This window comes from Cebus imitator, unplaced genomic scaffold (genome assembly GCF_001604975.1).
Source record: "Cebus imitator isolate Cc_AM_T3 unplaced genomic scaffold, Cebus_imitator-1.0 Scaffold129, whole genome shotgun sequence".
NCBI classification, from domain to species: Eukaryota; Metazoa; Chordata; class Mammalia; order Primates; family Cebidae; genus Cebus; species Cebus imitator.
The window spans coordinates 501,357-508,047 of NW_016107444.1; the positions used below are offsets into that span (position 1 = coordinate 501,357).

The 6,691-nt window shown below is 47.4% G+C and overlaps 1 protein-coding gene across 12 annotated transcripts in view; it reads right to left on the reverse strand.

Moving 5' to 3' along the window:
• The window catches only part of ERI3 (ERI1 exoribonuclease family member 3), a 135,474-nt gene that overhangs the window by 80,944 nt on the left and 47,839 nt on the right, over positions 1-6,691 (reverse strand). The window lies entirely within an intron of this gene.

The following is a 6,691-nucleotide window of genomic DNA, read 5'->3' on the forward strand; positions in this document are numbered from 1 at the left end:
AGCCTCCAGGCATCCGTCTGACACAAAAACATGCCATCAGCCGTCACTTCACTATGACGATCCATTACACTGAACCCTACCTCCAGGGTGGGGAGGTTCTGGGCACACTATTCTCCTTCCCTCCACAGCCCTCACACAACCACTCCGGTGGCTGAGCAAGGGGAATTGGGGTCTTCTAGACAAAAAGAAAAATTTGGGCCTTTGGCTATCCAAGTTTCCATTGTACTTCTCACACAACTTGGAAAGAAGGTCACCCTGTACTCTGCTAGCCACATAGGTGGTTATAAGCCTAGGAGCTAGGTTGATTCAAGCTGGTAACAAACAGCACATAGCCCTACAAATTCCTCTTGCAAATATCACTAAACTTGACTTTCAACTTTGCTTGTGCTTGGGAGAAAAATACTTCAAAACCTGCCCTTCTTCCATTCTCAGCCCCCTTAGAATGCCCAATTCACTAAGAGAGCTGGAGGGTGGGCTTTCACCTGTTCCTGTCAGCCAATCACAAGGCTGCCTGGCAGGCCTCCTGTGTCCCTAGGAAGGTCGGACAATGCCTATCATCTGCACGCATTCATTCCATGTCATCCATGCTTCTTCCTGGCCCTTGTGGAGGAGCATTCATATCTCTTTCCTTACCTACTCAGAAAGAGATGTAGCTCAGTTCCGCTTTGCTAAGCCCTATTTGGCAATATGTCTAAACACATGCAAACTTAATTAGTTCAGGAGGGGAGCCCAAGCACTTGCAATGACAGATAAAAGTAATGGGAAATGAGACAAGTCAGGACTGGCAGGGAGTTCTTACTCAAGCCCCTTCCCCCAGCAGGCTGGTAATCAAAGGTGATATCGTTCTGTGCTGGTACCAACTGGCTCACCTGTGGGCAAGGGGCAAGGCTCTTGTGAGCCTAGCGACACGGTGCGATGCCCCATGTGCTTCCAAACATAAATACAGGATAGAGGTGTCCAAAGTGGGATGTCGGCTGGGGTTTCCTTAAAAGAGACCGGAAGATTCATTCATTTGTAACCCTGCAAAGAGGCTCTCAGGCAGCCCCAAACCATCCCCACCACATCTCCTGGCCAATTGGGCTCCAATATCAAAAGAACATAACAGTCCACACCTCTACCAATACCAAAAAAGGAACCAGTAGCCTAGGGTGTCAGAAAACATCCTGAGGCTCTGCCACTCAGTGCAAACAAAGGAGAGGAGGAGGGGCATTCCCACTGCATCACCAAGCCACAGCCCATGACGGAGGATGGTTAGACAGGACGGTGGCTAAACACATGGTTCTAGAGTCAGAATGCCCAGGTTCAAATCCCTGCCCTGCCACTAACAGTTTATGTGCCCTTGACAAATTATTTACCTCTCTAGGCCCCAGTTTCCTCATTTGTTAAAAAAGGGTTATAAAATGAACTTATTTCACAGAACTGTGGTAAGGACTAAACAATATCATATGTGTCAACAGCACAATGGGGCTCCTGGTATGTAATAAGTGCTCAGTAAACACTGTCTATCTTTATTCTCTGTTGTTTACTTTTCCAGGAGTCCCAACCCTCAGTTCTGGAGGCACAAATCTCTCAGAGAAAGCATTTTGCATTGCTTTTGAGACCAAGCTCCTCCTCCCTGGCCTAGGCCTGTGGGCTATCTCACCCAGTACCCACCATGGAGGGCCCAACACACAGTGGCAGTGGGGAAACCGAGGGCTTCCTGACATTAGCAGCATAGTTCTCTTAACTCTTCACATTCAGGCTGGTGTAGCAAGGCCCAAGAATTCCTCCTCTGGTCCATTTGTCCTGTACACTGGCAACGAATGCTTCCTGAATCTACCTACTAACAGTCCTCTGTCATTCTTCCTGAGCAGGGATTACACAGGACCACTCCATTACTTAGTTGACACTTATTCAACAATTATTTCTTGAACGACTACATGTCAAGTCTTGTCCTTGTCCTAGGGTTACAACAGTGCTCATAATCTAGTGAGAGAGACAGACAAGCAGAGGCAGCCACAGCACCATTTTATGTATTAATACGTACATGTGCTCCAGGAACACAAAGGAAGCACCTAGAGAAAGAAGAGGGATCCCTAGGAACTGGCCAGCTCGTGCATGTGGCTGGTGGGGAGGGGTCCGGGACTTGCACAGAGAGTATTGAGAGGTGAGGCTAAAGATGTAAGCAAGAGCCTTGAAAGTCTCAATAAACAGTGTAGACTTCACCCTTGAGGGCAAGGGCAAACCTTGAAGGGTGTTAAGCAGGGGCATGACATAATCTGCTACAATTAGGAGAATGGAATAGAAGCAGCAAAACTGGAGTCAAAGAGACTAGTTAGAAGGCTTTTGTAGTAATCCAAGAAGAATATAATCATCTTGACTAGGACAGGGCAATAGGGATGGGAAGAAAGGAATACATCTGAGAAACCTCTGGGAGGCAGAATCAACAGGATCTGGCAATTAATTGGTGTGGCTCAAGAAGGGATAATTCTCAGATTTCCAACAGAACAACTCAGTAGATGGTGCCCGTCATTATTTGAGGGAATGCTGGAGGGCAGGGTGTGAGGAAAACGGTAACATCTGAGCTTGAAGGGGCCTGTGGACATCTAGGTGGAGATGTAGAGTAGGTAGCTAGATATGCAGGTGCAGCGTTTAGGTGGCAGATGAAATTGATTTCTTTTCTCTAGTTGGAGAAAAAGATTAGAAGAAATCAGCATACAGAGGATAGCTGAAGCTATGGCAAAAGATGAGATCACTCTGGTAAGTGTGTATGTGTAGAGTAAACAGAAAAAACAACCAGGATAGAGATCAAAGAAACACCACTGTTTAAGAAACACCAACATGAAAAAAAGAAGGAAAGAAGTATTCACATCTCCACAAATGACTGAGGAGTGGCCAGAGAAACAGAAGACATAACAAAAGTAAAGATAAAGATGATTTCAAGAAGGATGAAGTAGTCAACTCTGTTGAGCAATGCCAAGAGCACCCAGCCTGACCCGGAGCCAGCATGTCCCTAGGCCACCCTTCCAGCCATCTTCCACACAACCACAGGACGGTCACTGCCCCTCAGTGCTCGCCCAGGTGTGTAGTTCCATCATGGCACCTTTCACTCCAGACAGCAGTCTCTTCAGTGGTCCTGACTGCTTGACAGCAGCCTCAAGGGAACCTCAGTAGCCCCTGCTGAGTGCATGCTCCCCATCTACAACAGTGATAATGTAATCTGGGCAAGCATCTTTCCAACTCCAGACCTCCTAAAACCTGAAGCGAACTCCAGGCCCACACCTGCAAAGCACGGCCAGAATGCAGTACGAATACCCCAGCAAGAGGTCAGGGGAAAAACAAGGAAGACAAATGCCAGCATTTACGTGCTCAACCTCCCTCCTCCCTCCAAGGGGAGGAAAGCTTCCTGCTCCAAAACTGAGGCTGCTCCTAGATGAGAGTCCTCTCACCAGAGTCTCGGCAGGCCCCCAGCCCCTATTCCACCAGAGAACAGCATCTGATTCTCCTGACCCTCTCTAAGGGGCCTCTTCTCAGACTTCCCGTAAGGGTCAGGGCCTCCCTCAGACCAGTTCTTTCCCTCTTCCCAACCTTCTTTCTTCTCAGACTCACAGCCCACTAGGAAAGCCTCTATTCTAGCTTCTCAGCCAAGCTGTGCTATTTGGCTGGTGAACCTGGATCTTCAAGCTACAGGCTAAAATTGAAGTTCCTCGAGTGGGTTCCTGCACAAGTGTCCCTCCTCGGTCTACACCAGCGATACTCACGCCACCATACCAAAGATGGAGCCCCTTGAAAGAGGCACTCCCTACCTGGGTAAGCAGAGAAACTACACTAAACCCTATGGGGAGCTTTAAGAAACACCAAGCAAGGCGAAAGAAAAAGTAGGGCAGATAGGGAAGGCAAGCTGACCAAGAGCCAGACCCGCAAGTGTTGTTTCTTGAAAAACTTGAGGGAAAATTAAATCCACACTCACTAAATAAAAACTCAGCTTAGCAGGATCTGTGACTATGGCATCAAAACCCACATAAACTTGGAGAATCAACTCATCAGGCTTTGACAAAAGATGGACATAAAATGATTTGTCAGGAAGGGAGCAAATTTCTTTTCTCCAGTGGGATTTCTGCTGCCACTTCAGTTCCCATTTCTCAGTGGCCCACTAATCAGCCCCTTTCCAACAAAAGTGATGTGAAGCTGGCTGGGGGAGAAGGGGAGCAGGAGGTAAGGACAGCAATGAGAAGGAGCCATAGCTTCCAGAAACTAGAGTGTGAAATGAAAATGTTTGCTGAATTCCTTAGACTTAGTTAAATCGGAAAATGGATGTCAAAATAAGAAGTAAGCCACATACTAACAAGTTGTGAGTGTCAATTTAACACCACCCCTGTCAGGCTCATCTGCAGCCTTTACCAGGCGCATAAAAGGTGACGGCTCTGACGAGGGCCATCTGACGAGCCTCTGCCGAGAGGTTCCAGGAACACCGATTAGCTGTGCGCTGTCACGCAGCACTACTTAGGTTTCCTCTCCGGCTGTTTTTATTTTGTTACACATTTAATTAAGAGCCTTCCCAGCAGTTATGCAGAGACCTGCTTATAAGAGGCAGCCACAGAGCTCCCTCCCCCAAGCCCTGCCACCTGCTTCCTTTCTGCACACCCTTTTCTGAAGCTTCACCAGCCTTCCCAGTCCAAACTCAAACCAGCCAACAAAGTCTGCCATACCCATCTCTTTTGGAAACTACGTGGTCTTAGAATTCAATTCTGTCTAGCTACAGGCCTTTAGCTCTCTGAGCCACAGGGGGTTTTGGTTTGTTTCATCTACAAAAGGAAGACAATACCACCACCCACCAGAGATGGTAGTCAAGAGGTGTGGATATGGTAAGGTATGCGCTCATTAAAACTTGGCTTCCGCCTGGCGCGGTGGCTCACACCTGTAATCCCAGCACCTTGGGAGGCCAAGGTGGGCAGATCATGAGGTCAAGAGATCGAGACCATCCTGGCCAACAGGGTGAAACCCCGTCTCTACTTAAAAAAAAAAAAATCAGCTGGGCATGGTGGCAAGCGTGCCTATAGTCCCAGCTACTCGGGAGGCTGAGGCAGGAGCATTGCTTGAACCCGAGAGGTGGAGGTTGCAGTGAGCCGAGCTCACACCACTGCACTCCGGCTTGGTGCCTGGCAACAGAGCGAGACTCTGTCTCAAAAAAAAAAAAAAAAAAAAAAAAAACTTGGCTTCCTTTCATGTACGCTTGAGTTCCACAACCCAGCAGAGCAATCTCCTGAGTCACCAACACCTGTCCAGGGCCCACTGTGCTACAGAACAGGCCAGACCCAAAGAAGACAGCATCCTCTGAAATTCCCTCTCCATTTCATGGCGAGACCAACTCCAAGCTTATATAGTCTCCAATCTTGTGCACAGGAAAGTTTTCATATATATGTATATGTACATATCATGCACAGTTAAAGAAGAAGATTCTGAAATGCATGTGTTTGGAAGGTGAAGATGGCAAAGAGAGAAAAACACTGGACGAACGGGAGTCCTGGTGAGGCTACCTGGAGGAAGCAGACCTCTGGACTGAGTCAAAGTGACTTCCTCCTGGGCCATACGAACCCGAGAATTCTGGGAATCAGCCTGAAACTGGTCCCACCTTGAAGAGCTTCTGGGCTAGAGAGCTCCATATTAAGCCCCTTCCTTACTTTAAGGACTCAAAGCTGCCCAGGACCCCATTAATAAGAACAAGAGCCTTCTTTCCTCCTCTCCTTCTCCATGAACTCCTCCTCTGATTCATATTTCCTTCTAGTTCCAGCCTGTATAATTTCCCTGACACAGAGGTGTCATATGGGAATATGGAGACCCTCTGGAGTAAACCAAGAGGGGTACAGTCAGTGTGTGTACACACGGGTGTGGGAGATGAGGTTTGTGTGTGCTCATGTGATTTGGGACCTTTTCTTCCTCCTGTCTTACCTAGAAAGTTGGAGTCCAATAGCGGGCTTGAGACCCACCAGGGTATATAACATCACCTCAATGCCTGGCATCCAAAAGGCTTACAAAGGGTCTTGGTGAGAAGATGACATCTGATGTGGTAGAAAATGTTACTCCAGAGCTACTATACTATACCCCTCACCAACATCCCACTTTATGCTCAAAAGTTCAAATACACACACACACACACACACACACACACACACACACACACACACAGAGAGAGAGAGAGAGAGAATACTTGCTGCTATCTTCAGTCACAATGAACACAGAAGTAATCAATTCTATGACTCCTCAGCAAACAGCGCCCCCACCACCTCCATCCCACTTTAGTTCCCTGGGGGCCATCTGAAGCCACGTATCCATGAGGGCAAACAAATGCACAAGTGTCAACCCAGCAAAGAAACCAGTTCTGTCTTCCGTAACTGGGACAGGATCAGGAGACAAAGGTAAAAAGTAGTGTGGACAAAGGAGGAAAGAGGAGGCTGGTGACTTGGGCAGCTTCCTGGAAGCAGCCCTCTCTTGCAGGCCAGATAAAGGGGAAGCATAGTATAATAGTTAAAAGCAAGGACCTGAGTTTGAATCCTGGCTCTGTGTGTCCTTCGGTAAATTACTTAACCTTTCTGTGCCTTTATTTCCTCAACTATAAAATAGGAAGAATAATAATGCCTACTTTATAGGGTTGATAAATAAGTTACTATATTTCATTACATAATAAACATTGTATCTGGCTTCACATTTTTCT